The 12,514-nt window shown below is 42.6% G+C and overlaps 1 pseudogene; it reads left to right on the forward strand.

Moving 5' to 3' along the window:
- Positions 1–12,514, forward strand: part of LOC116319151 — a 71,421-nt pseudogene that overhangs the window by 18,706 nt on the left and 40,201 nt on the right.

Here is a 12,514-nt window from a genome sequence, read left to right on the forward strand (position 1 = left end):
CAGCCTAGTCCGGAGAGTAAATTCTTGTGGCTCAGTAGAGGCCTGACTGTGTTATTGATCCTGTGACCTAATGCTTAGAAATACTCAGTTTCTACCAGAGGACCTCATTCAACCCCCCCATATCAGTAAGTATCAACCCAGATGAAGTGTATTTGTGCAAGAAACTACCTCCCTACCCTCTTCAGGTAAATGTGTGAGCACAGGTAAATGTTTTGTATCTGTGCCTGACCTCTAGCATTTCTGTGGAGAAGAGCAAACACATTTATTATTTGTATTTATTATTATTATTTGTATTTCTTTTTTTCTGGTGGGCCATGATGAAGTGCTTAGGTGTAATTGTTGTGATATTAACACAACACACACTGGGCCGAGGTGGTGACACCCAACATTATAGTCAGCTGCTCTAATAGTAGGGTTTATGTGCCTCCTCTGCTGTGACTAATATGTCTTGTTCTGTGGCTGTCCAGACCATAGAGTTTGATGATGGTGCAGGTGCTGTGCTGAGGATCCAACCACTTAGAGGTCCCGAGATGAGAACACCCACGAGTGTGTGGCACGTAACAGCGTGAGACGAGAAGTCTGTCACTGCAAAGCTGTCCATTATCAGAGGTATGGCAAAAAAAACACATATACTGTACTCACACGCACACACAGACTGTGTCCACTCAAGAGGTGCTTTCTTTTGCACGCTCGCCTTCAACCGGCGTCCCTGCTTCACTGAGCTGTCAGTCGTAGATGTAACAGCGAAGCAGGGCCACACCCTGCCAGCACAGGAGGCTGCAGGGAGCTGCTCTTTTTATAGTCCCTCTGAGTGCAGAGAGCGTGATCTGGCCACAGAGAGGGCCAGCTAGCATGCTAGCTAAGGGGTATTTTAGCATACTGTACCGGCTTGCTCTAAACGCTGCACTTCCCATCCAGAGCGAGGGTGTTAATCTAATGTACACTGGCCCCTTGGAGGAAAACTTATCTAATGTGGAGCTCCAACATGTTATGGACTAAAATTGCAGCATGTGGCTGATAGCTTGGGATCTGAGCACTGGGCATCTGCCCAGCACAGCAGGAATGAAAGAAGAAACAGCGGCATGACTGCTCAGGCTGTTACTACATGAAGGAAAATCAAGGGATTACGCCCTGGTTTGGCAAAGAACCTTTGCTCACTAGGAGTAAATAAGGAGGAAAAAGGGAAAGGGGGGGTGGAAGAGGTCAAATGGAGATGATGGAAGATGAAAAGATGGCAGTAAGTCGAGTAACACAGCAGGATGCTGTGAAACAAAAGAGATGGAATGGGATGTCATAGGAGATGGGGTTTGGTGGGAGGTGGGGGTGTAGGAGTGAAGGAGATGGATGAGGATTGTGGAGCTGGCAGGGCGGTGTGGTAAGCAGAAGGCTGGTAGCCCAGGGAATAGACTCCTGTCCATCTGTTACCCGGCCCATCCTCTCTGCACACACAGCCCCAATCTAAAGCACATTACCACATAAACTACACCTCGAGGGCGAGCCTCCCAGTGTGTGTGTGTGGGTGGTAGTGTGTTCCTGGTGCCGTAACCTATTCTCTCACACTGTTCTGTGTACGGTGATGTCCCCATCCCTTCAGTGACAGTGACAATACAATCTTCAGTCTTTGAGAGCAGAGTGAAGGGGAGCAATGAATAAGATAATATTTCACACAGAGTACCAATCAGAATCAGAGCTGACTGTAGCTGTAATAGTTAGATCTGGCCTGAATGATCATGCACAGACAGGTCTCTTGCATTCAGTTGGCAATAAAGGCAATAATTTGGTGTATATATATATTTTTAAGAGTTTTATGCTGCTTAGAAATTTTGTCGCACATCAGCTTTTGCCATTTTTTGTAAGCTGTCCCTTTAACGTATCAGGGTGCATGAAGTCATTCTGGAAAGTGCTGCACATCAAACAACAGTGTAGGCTGGTTGTCAAGGTTGTCCACTAATCCCAGGGTTGGTGTTTTAATCCCTGGCCATTACCCTTGGACAATACACTAAACCCACAGTTGCTAATGATTCCTGTTGAAAACCTTGATTTGCATGAGCTGAGGTAAAAATTTAACATGATGAACAATTTATTTTTAGATGATTAATACCTGTGTATTTTAAATCAAACTTTTCAGAAATTTTTAAAGTAAAGATATAAAATTTCAGGTACAAGTTTGTTGCCAAGATGTTTCTAAGTGTTTTTAACTTTTAAATTCAAAAGTAAATCTAAAGCTTCTTTGCTCCATATGTACATAAACACAAGGAGAGGGATTTAAATTACCTGCAAGTTTTACTTAAACTTAATACAGTGACAGCACCTCGTCCTACTTTAAACGTGTATTCCTGAAAAATCTAAAACTTCATCCTTCTCTTTGACAGAATACTCCCAGTGTCTTGCACCCATGCAGCCTACTGTAGGCTGAGTGATATGCTGCAGAATAGATCATGTCATCCAAGAATGCTGTTAAGTGCACAAATGTCTGCAGAAATTGTGCTTGGGTCAGTCTTTAAAAAAAAAAAAAAAGTCCATCGTAGAAAAGGTCCACCACTAAAGTAGAAAAAAGGCTTTCCATTACTGGCCAAAACCCTTCCACTTCCACTGAAGTCTTTTTCATCCACTGATGTGCTTTATCTCATCATGTATAACAGTGGACTAAGACTAATAGCAGTTTCATACAGAGTGAGGGGCTTGCGGTTGGCCACAGGATATTTACTGCTGCACTGTTGGCTGCCTAATGGGTTGAGATGTGGTAGGTTAAGGGCCTTCACCAACATCATCATCATCTTTATCATCCTCACACATCACCTGTAAAATGACCTTTTTTCCTCCTTATATCTTTCTTTCTTTAACTCCAGGAGCCGTACTTTGGCCCTACAGCAATATCCGTTTCTAATTTCTTCTCTTCTGTTTTATTCATGCTTTCATTTTCTTAGCCATCTATTCTGTCTGCATGACTCTGTTTTTAACTCCTCCCCTTGCATTTCTACATGCCCTCCGCTGCTCCACCCCTTCCCCTTTCCATCCCAGCTGCTCTTTTCTATGGACACTGCAGTTGTGTTGCTCTCCCTTCAGGAGACATGAATATCTGCAGCTCTGCATGTTTGAAAGCCTCTGGTGGGCGAGAGATTCTCATCACCGCAGCGCTGTATGTATGTGTTTGTGTGCACGACCTTCACCGTTGTGTGTGCGCTGGCAAGCGTGCGCACGGGTGTGTGCGCGAGTGCATACATTTGTGTGTGTGTGTATGTCTGGTTTTGTGCAAAGTAATCCTGATTATACTCACCTCCCAGTGTCCCATTTTAGGAGAAAGGCAGGCGAGGGATGGGGGAGAAACAGGGTGAGAGAGAGAGAGAGACGAGGGAGGAGAGATGTTCTGCCACCACGGCAAACACCCTTCATATGAACAACAGAGTCAGATCAGTGATTCCCCCAGGCGTCTGCTGCATTGGCAGGCCGGCGGCTCAAGCAGCATTTCGGTCTGGAAACAACTAAGAGTATCTACTCAGCCTGCAGGAGGATTACACTCCTCGAGTGGAGAACTGGCTGTTTCATCATTTTTAACCCCTCGTCTTCGCTGTTTATATTCGGTCCTTCTTTCATTTTTTTTAATTCTTCTTGAATGTTTATATGTGGTTTGGGCATTAGCCTTACATGTGGGATCCTGTTTAGTCCTGGCCCCCTAAAGTAGGGCTCACAATGGCGAAGACACATGGGTTTTTCATGTGATTGGTCTACAAAGTCTGCATTTGCATTGCATTGTGATCTATTATCATAAAGGTCTATTAGCATTTAAAGTGCTCCCCTTCAGCCCTCCTGCAGTCAATAGGAGTCAAAGCATTAGAGCCTCTGAAGACTGCTGAGTGCGAGCAGATTAATCCTGAATCAGGCTCCCCGAGATCGGCTTTTATTCAGACTTCTTTCATGCACATGGCCATTTCCCACTGAAATGAACTGAGAGATGAATAGGCAACCTGTTTCTTAACTGGGAGAAATAATGATTTTTTTCCGCGGGGAAGCGGACGTGTTTGTGTGTGAATGTGGGAGAGAGAGAGAGAGAGTATCTGTTTGGGTTACTGTGCGCATGAGACGGAAATACAAAGAGGCACGGGGAAAGAAAACCTGGATTCATGTTTGTTTGTTTGCATCATATGCATTATGTGTTTGACCCTTTGGGTGTTTGTGTCTTTCCGTTCTACTGCCGCATGCGTGTGTGCATGCACGGACACACAAATTGCATATTTGCCCAGAACTGGTTGGCTCTACCGACTGGTTTTGGGCACTAGGCCTGATTGCCCTTCTGCAAACATAACCAGGCCAAAATGTACGCGCTCAACCTCTTGATACACACAAATACACACAAACACAAAGCTCCGGGGAACAATGCTGCTCGACCCTTGCCAATATTCCCCCAATCGCTGTTGACACACAGAGTGTTTGTATACACATGCCACATTTTTCCATAGGCTATCTTATCAATTTAACCAGGAGATGAAAAATAAGCGGCACTTTTGTGCAGCAGTGTTTGCTCTTGATAAATGATTCATTTTAGAGGAAAGTGTGATCAAGGCCATGCCCGCAGTATCTATTTCAAGCGGTCGCTGACTCATCCAGGAGCCTGGCTGAATACCTGTAGCTCCCTATTCTCCTCTCTGGTGAACTGTACTTTAGTGTCCAGTACTGTGGAATGGTTTATCTGCATCAGAGTGTGAGTTTGCTGCTGTGTTTGTGTCCTTTTAATTGAGCCAGTCTATTAAAACAGCTCAGTGTGGTTTTAACAAAGCTGTTTCCTACATTTTGCCCTTTAAAGAATGGTTTTGTTATTTTATGTTGTTCTACAGTTCAGTCGAAAAGGCATTAGAGACCTTGCAAACTGATGCCTTCTAATTACTATTATATTATATTATATTATATTATATTATATTATATTATATTATATTATATTATATTATATTATATTATATATTATATTATATTATACATTTGATGATGATCAGGTCCATAGATGGATAATTTTCTTAATTTATGAATATATAAAAAAGTTAAATTAATTACAATTACAAATGAAAATGTCAGTGTTAACAAACTGAATGAATTTAAAGAAATTAGGCGGGCATTTTTTTAACTTACCTCATTAATGCAGCTACCATCTTGGCATTAGTGTTAGGGTATTAAACACAAGGATTTAATATAAGATAATTCATAGATGTTTAAAACAACCATGAAACATTAACTATCATGAAATGTTAATCAAATAAAGCAACAGATGAGGGTTAGAAAGGGCATTCTTTAACAGGCACTCGCTTTTCTTCTGTATCTAAGAAATATGAGAGCCCAGGTAAGGGCAAGCAAGATATTTTAGATAATAAAGCTGTTTTTTAACACAGCTTTGTATATATTATAACATCATAAGGATTGCGCTATCCTTTTGATGTTTTAGATCATCAAACATCAAAAAAAAAAAAAAAAGTAATTGTCCCTGAACCTAATACCTGATAGTGCTACCCTTAGCCCAAGGAACTGCAATCAAGCATTTGTGCAACGAGTCTTTCATTTTGCTGTGGAGGAGATCTGGCCCACTCCTCAGAAGTATTTTAATGCAGCCACAGTGGAGGGTTTCTGAGCGTGACGGGTCACGCCAAAATATCTCAATCTGATTGAAGGCCAGGTTTTGATTAGGCGTCTCCAAAGCTTCTTTTTCTGTTTTTTTGAGCTATTCAGAGGTGGACTTGCTGGTGTGTTTCGGATCATTGTCCTGCTACTTGAGCTTCAGGACACAAACTGTTGCCCACACATACTCCTCCAGGATTTTCTGGTACAGAGCAGAATTCATGGTTTCATCAATCACAGTGAGTCGCCCTGAAGCAGCAAAGCAGCCCCAGACCATCACACTACCACCACTATGTTTGACTGTTGGTATGATGTTCTTTTTATGAAGGACAACAAATCAGTATGGAATTACCTTAAATGGAGAGCTAGTTTTAAAGGGAATGGAGATAAAAATGTTCATTTTATACAGAGGATGAATTGGGTGAACTGGGTGCTGAAGTAGAAGATAAACTGGGATTATTTTAAACAGTTAATGATGCAAAACAATTTTACTCGAGCTTGAAATGAGCAGAATGTTAAAGTTAAAATGACTAACTTAACCCTTGTTTGTTTTCTACACTGCTGAATATCCTTAGCTAGCTGAAAAGCATCGTTGGGTTCTGGATGCTTGCAATGATTCACTACTATTTTTCCTCTTTTTATGGTATTTTACAGCACAGCAGTAAGTGTCTTTAATCCTTCTCTCTATCACTCTCTCTGTTTATCTGTCCGACTCTCTCCATTTCTTCTAATTCTCTCCAAGTGTTCAGTCCAAGGTCCACCCACACCATGTATTTGCAGCATTAATAAAGACCTGAGTGGAATATAGAGCCACACGCCCTACAGACACACACACACACACACACACACACACACACACACACACACACACACACACACACACACACACACACACACACACACGCATGCATTGTATATGCACATGCCTTAAGCCCAGTGCAGTGGTGTGCTCTAATTAACAGCCAGGGAGTCCATGTTGTGGTAGCTGGCAGAGTGATAAAAAGACCATCTGAACCCTCTCAAGAGAGGGGTAGGATTCGAGGAGGGTAGAGGGGAGCAAATGTAGGCCTAGCATATTCCTCGCCTTTGGGGAGCTCACCTTCTGACCTGCCCATCGATCTCCCTCTTCTCTTTCCTTTCTCTTCCTGTCTATTTCATCAATGGCCATACCACTAGCGTCCATTCAGGTAGATCATTAGTATTGATCTGTCAGGGATGCTGAAGGGTTGGGGTGGAGCGAGGATGGGGATTGGAGGGGGGGGCTCAGAAGTGTTAGCGTAGTCCACTCTGTCCACCCCAGTCTCTGCTGTCTGATGGCTCCTGTCTTCACGAGGCCTAATTGCTGCACTAAACATCTTGATCATCAAGTTTTGATTCCTCTCTTGCTTTTTTGTGGCATTTCTCCACTTTCTTCTCTCAGGCGCAGCATCAGCAACAGCTTGACATTCCTATCTGACGAGGTCTCTCTAGCGCTGATGACTGTGGAAAGAGAGAAAGAGAGCGATAGATCCTATCTCAACTCAGCCTCTCATCCCCATCACAGAGTGTGTGGGAACAGATGGTATATGTCTGTCATGTGGTTAGGTAGCAGGGGGCCCGGAGGAGGAGTGGAGGAGAGGAAAAACACACAGACAGTTGACGTGGCCACGGTCTGCATCTTGGACTGCGTTCAGCTCCAGATATGTCTGTGATTCTGGGCTCAAGCAAAGCAAACTTTAGCAGGTTTTGTTTTGCCTGACAATCAAGATGTTCCGATGGGTTTGATTTATTAGCCAAGGAAATTGCCATCTCGATAGTTGCTTCGCTGCTGCGGGAATGCGGAATATATAATTATAGTTCCAGGTATGGAGGAGGTGTCTGTGTGCATGTGTGAGAAAGAGAGAGTGGTTTAAAGGGTAAGGAGGAAAGGAAGCAGGAGGGCTGATGGATGCTTGATTACGTGTCTGGCCATCTGGACTGTTGTCACTGAGACTCTTAATCCCATTCACCAGAGAAAGTGTATGTGAACGTGTTTGTGTGTGTGTGTGCGAAATAGAAAGCAACTGCTTTTTTGCGTGCACACACTCATTTGCCTGGATATGTGCGAGCGTGCCGCTCAACATTATTCGACACTTTGCAGAAATCTGTGAAGATGCTAATGAGAACATAGCCATAGAAGCAAATATGTACACACAGCCAACACACAAACACACACACACACTTGTCCTCAGCTCCTACAACGTAATAAGACATATCCAGACGCATTCAGACACATCCCAGATCGGCCTCTCTAATCGTTGGTACATTTTAACAATTACTGCTAACAAGTCCTTATTACCCCCAGTGCCCTGCCCCTCCTCTGATCCCAGCTTCTAATTGCCGCTGCTGTTTCTGAGCAGCTTTCTGCATAGTTATTAGACAGGAATCGTTAGCACCACATAACACAGAACCACACCTTTGAAAACTCGTAGTTCATCGCCACTACCACCAAACACCTGTAATTCTAGGTTAGTAATGTACTGCAAAGCCTGAGTGTGTGTATTTGTGTGTGTGTGAATGTGTGTGTGTAGGCACTTAAGTAACTCCTGCTGACTGGGCGGTATGTTTATACTCTTCCAGAAATGGCCTGTCAAACACACAGAAAAATCCTAGCTGTGTTTCTGCCCGCCTGCTATATCACCTAATGACTAGCTAGCTGTAGGAATGAACACAAGACTTTGATCACCAAGGCTATAGTGGCTCTGCTGTCTTTGCTGATGTCTTTACTTCCATAAGCCTACTAATGTTTAAGCAGCTATGGGGGGGGGGCTTTCACATCACTGCATGTGTGGGAAAGTAAGGACTGAATGCACGGCTGTAGAAGCTGACACACCAGTTATTTGTTTTTAGAAAAACTGAGCCTTCACTGTCCTAATGAAATAAGTACACATACTGCACTTCGCTCCACTCCAACCCTGTACTTTGATTTACACAGATTGGGCATGGACCTCAGAGGATGTCCTATGGTGTCTGGCACAGGGACTTTGGCAGCGAATTCTTTGGGTGCTGTGGTGGTTGCTGCTGGGGCTTCAGTAGAATCGTGTTTTTCAGGCATACTTAAGGATTTCTGAGGAATTTGGAGACGTGGTTAGCACCACAGGCTCTTTGTCTTTTGCCTTGGGTTGTTTAGGAACATTTTTTTGCAACATGGTGGGGCGTCTTGCTAGGGGAGGCTGGTACTCCTGTTGCTATGAGTTGATGTGATTGGTTAGCAACAGTGTTGAAGGGTGGTATGTGTGAAAACAGCATGCACATGTGTTGTCATGTTTCCTAGCACTGCGCTGCACTATAATGGGATGATCACTGTTCGGTGTGTGACGTCTTCCTGTTTGCCTTTAGCACTAATTAGCAGATCATAGCATGCCTACATGCTAAACTAATGGTGAAAACACAAGTCATTATATGTGCTAAATATACATGTTAGCTCCTGTTATCATACGTTACCAGCAGACATGCGCAAGTAGTGCAATTAGACATTTATAGTTCATGTTTTAAATGCTGCACATTTCATACTCTTTTCTTTCTCTTGATCCTTTCAGAGGACCTGCTGCCATTTGGCTTCCCTAGTATAGACATGGGCCCTCAATTGAAAGTGGTGGAGCGGACGAGGACGGCCACCATGCTGTGCGCTGCCAGCGGCATCCCGGACCCCGAGATCTCCTGGTTCAAAGACTTCCTGCCTGTCGACCCCAGCACCAGCCAGGGTCGCATCAAACAGCTCAGATCAGGTGAGACAGGTGACTTTTAGTCAGACTGTTTGTGTTTTCCACTAACGGAACCAACAGTGCATTTACAGCTTTGCACTTTTTTGCGATCAGGTAAATCCCTGTTGCTCTAAATTTGGTGATTATTTTAATTATGATTGAGGGATTACATGCTGTTCTCTGAGTTTATCTCTCTCCTTTGGGGGTATAAAACCTTTTTAAAGCCAATTTCATAAAAAAGGATAATTGTGCCATCCTTAAGCCAAGAAAAAAAAACATGCTGTTTATTTGCATTTGGGAGAACGGATTATAAAAAATATATATCACTTAAAAGGCAAAATTTGCTTTCCATTAAGTATCATAATTATAAGAAAAAAATAGCAGGATATAATTGTAAAGTCATTCCAAAAAATTCACATAGAATGAATCTGTCTTCCTCAATTTATCCCAAAGCAACCACAATATCCTCTTTTCTGATGTCAGCTGTGTTTGACGCTTCTTAAAATGAGGCATTTAACTGGTGAAGCTTTTGTTTTGACCCACTGCCTAAATGTACGCGACATGGCTCAGTGTCCCAAAATGTGAAGGTAAGCTCACTTTACCAGAGACACAAAAAGAGAGCAAAGACGATGTGTCTGCAGAGACGGATTGAGGGATGAATACCAAAGAATCACATTGTGCGCTTAAGACAGTTTATTCAGCTTTGTTTATGCTCTTCTGTATAGATGAGTACAGTGTCTCCAGGAGGAGGCAGAAACATTTTTTTCTCAGCCTTTCCCACTCAGCTGTCCTCAGGGGGAATGAAAGTGATGGTGAGGCGAAACCATTTTGTTGTTGTTTCATCCATATTCTCTGTGCTGCTCCAGCCTGCCAGCTCTGATATATCCCTCCTGTCAGCCAATATCCTTTACCGATCACCAGTGCCCTCTGTTAGCTGTGTGTTTGCATTTCCATTTGCCGAATTTATAATGTTTAAATACATTTACCATGTTGTCCCAAGCAACAAGTTACCTTTCTTAATGGCTGGTGATCCATATCAAAGAAATTCTAATGAGAGCTCCTATACAGTGTTTTATATCACTGTTTAGGACTAGTTAACAACAAGAAAACAAACCATGCTTTAGGGCATGGGAAACATTCTGGGGTAACAGTCTCTTTATTTCTTTGTGTGCTCTTACTATATTTGGACATTTGAAGAACACACAAGGAAATAGATTAGTTTTACTCACAGCTTCAGTAGATGTGGCCGGAGAAACAGGCTCTGGCAGGGACCGGGCATCGGCAGGTGTGGGCGGAAATGCAGGCTCAAACTGTGGCTCTGCAGGGCACACAGCGTCAGAGGGCTGGGGCTGCCAATTCCGGCATCAGGAACCACGCTTTCTCTTCTAGGGTGGAAGTGTGGTTCCTGATTCAGCTCTTCAAGAGCTGAATATCTGCTACAGCAAAGAATATAAGCAGTGCTGACAACTCCATTTACCTCCATGAACAAAACTTAAAACAGACATGATTCTCAGAAACAAAAGAATTGTATATAACTCACAACTCTGCATCCAAAACCCATGACAGTGTGGATACTTTACACAGACAACTGTAGTTAAACTGCAGAATTATATAAATTCTTTGTATTTCAAATTTTAAGACAAGGCTTGGATACCATGTTTGGCTAAGACTGGACTGGAGTGGAATGGTAATAAACTGGACAAAGCCATAATGTCTGCCTAATCTTAGATGGCATGCACAACCAGCTAAGATGTGTTAGTGCAACACTTTGATATACCTTGAATCCTGGAAAATAGATGAATATTAACTAAAGATGAGTTTAGTTTCCTATAGGCAGTGAACCAGCTAGCAGGAAAGCTAATGATTGCAGCTTATTGAAGGACAAATAAATGCAGTGTTTAATCTGTTCCTTACAGTCTCGTTTCTTCTTTTTTCCTCGCTCATTCGTATTCTTCAAACACAGCTTATCGTCCAGTGCACGCTGCTCCAGCACCTGCAGAATTACACCGGCTGTTACAAGTAGCCATAATTATGTGGAGAAACCCTAAATTGAGTTCTCTAAAAAAAAATAGGACTTTTAAACCTGCATATTCAGCAGAACAGTATTTTATTATTCACAATAAATTATATTCATTTCTTTTTATTCATTTCTGTCCCCATGGTGCAACACCAAGTAAAGAGCCTCCCCTGGTCACGCACTCAGAGCAAAGGGATGGCAAAGGACAGCCACGACCACTACTGACTAGTCTGGCACATACAGCCAGTGGGGAAGCCCATTAGGGGAGCTGCACACATACTAGAACTGCAGGTACATCCTGTAGCTATTTTTCTGCTGTCGCTCCGACACTGACACATTTTGACAGCACAGTCAGAGATTTTGCAATTATCTTATGACCTTCATGAACAATAAAAAACACAACAAATGTTGTTATTTACTGTTTCCTTTTCACATGGTGTACTTCTACATGGCAGATGTGTGTGTGCCAAGATAGATAGATAGATAGATAGATAGATAGATAGATAGATAGATAGATAGAATGAGTCAACCAAGTAAAAAGACTTAGACACCTTCAAAGTAAAACAGGAAGTAACTAAAACAGAGACGGGGAGTACTGAGGGGCAAAGGCATAAACACAAAAAGACCAAGCCGAGGAAGGAATAGATAATGAAACGCTGAAGCAACCGAACACAGTCAAAAAATAACAAACTCAAAATAGGACCTGAGGCTTAACACAAACAGATAATTCAAATTTAAGAACAGTAAGGCAGTCTGGTACCCAAACCTCCCCAGAACAAAAATACAATGATTGCTAAATTTTAGACACCTAAAATTGTATATTTAATTTTACTTGATCTGCTCTGAGACGTTTGCTCCCTGCTTGTGTGTCATACAGACATGACAATGATTCAGTGGTACAGTATGTTAGGCTACATATCACATCAATGAAACAGTAGCAAGACGAATGGCCTACTGAGATTCACCCCAGGCTTTAATAGGATTTGAAATCACCAAAACCATCACAAAGCCAAACAACAAAATGTGCTGTATAATGAACCGAACAGTGCAGCGAAATGACTTGGAGGAAATCAATTACACCTGAGCTGGGCAAGAAATGCGTTATGGATAAAACACTCCTTTAAGATTTGTTTAATGGAGGCACTTTCCGAGCAATGCTTCTGATTTAGTGGAT

The sequence above is a fragment of the Oreochromis aureus genome, linkage group 18 (assembly GCF_013358895.1).
Source record: "Oreochromis aureus strain Israel breed Guangdong linkage group 18, ZZ_aureus, whole genome shotgun sequence".
Classification (NCBI taxonomy): domain Eukaryota; kingdom Metazoa; phylum Chordata; class Actinopteri; order Cichliformes; family Cichlidae; genus Oreochromis; species Oreochromis aureus.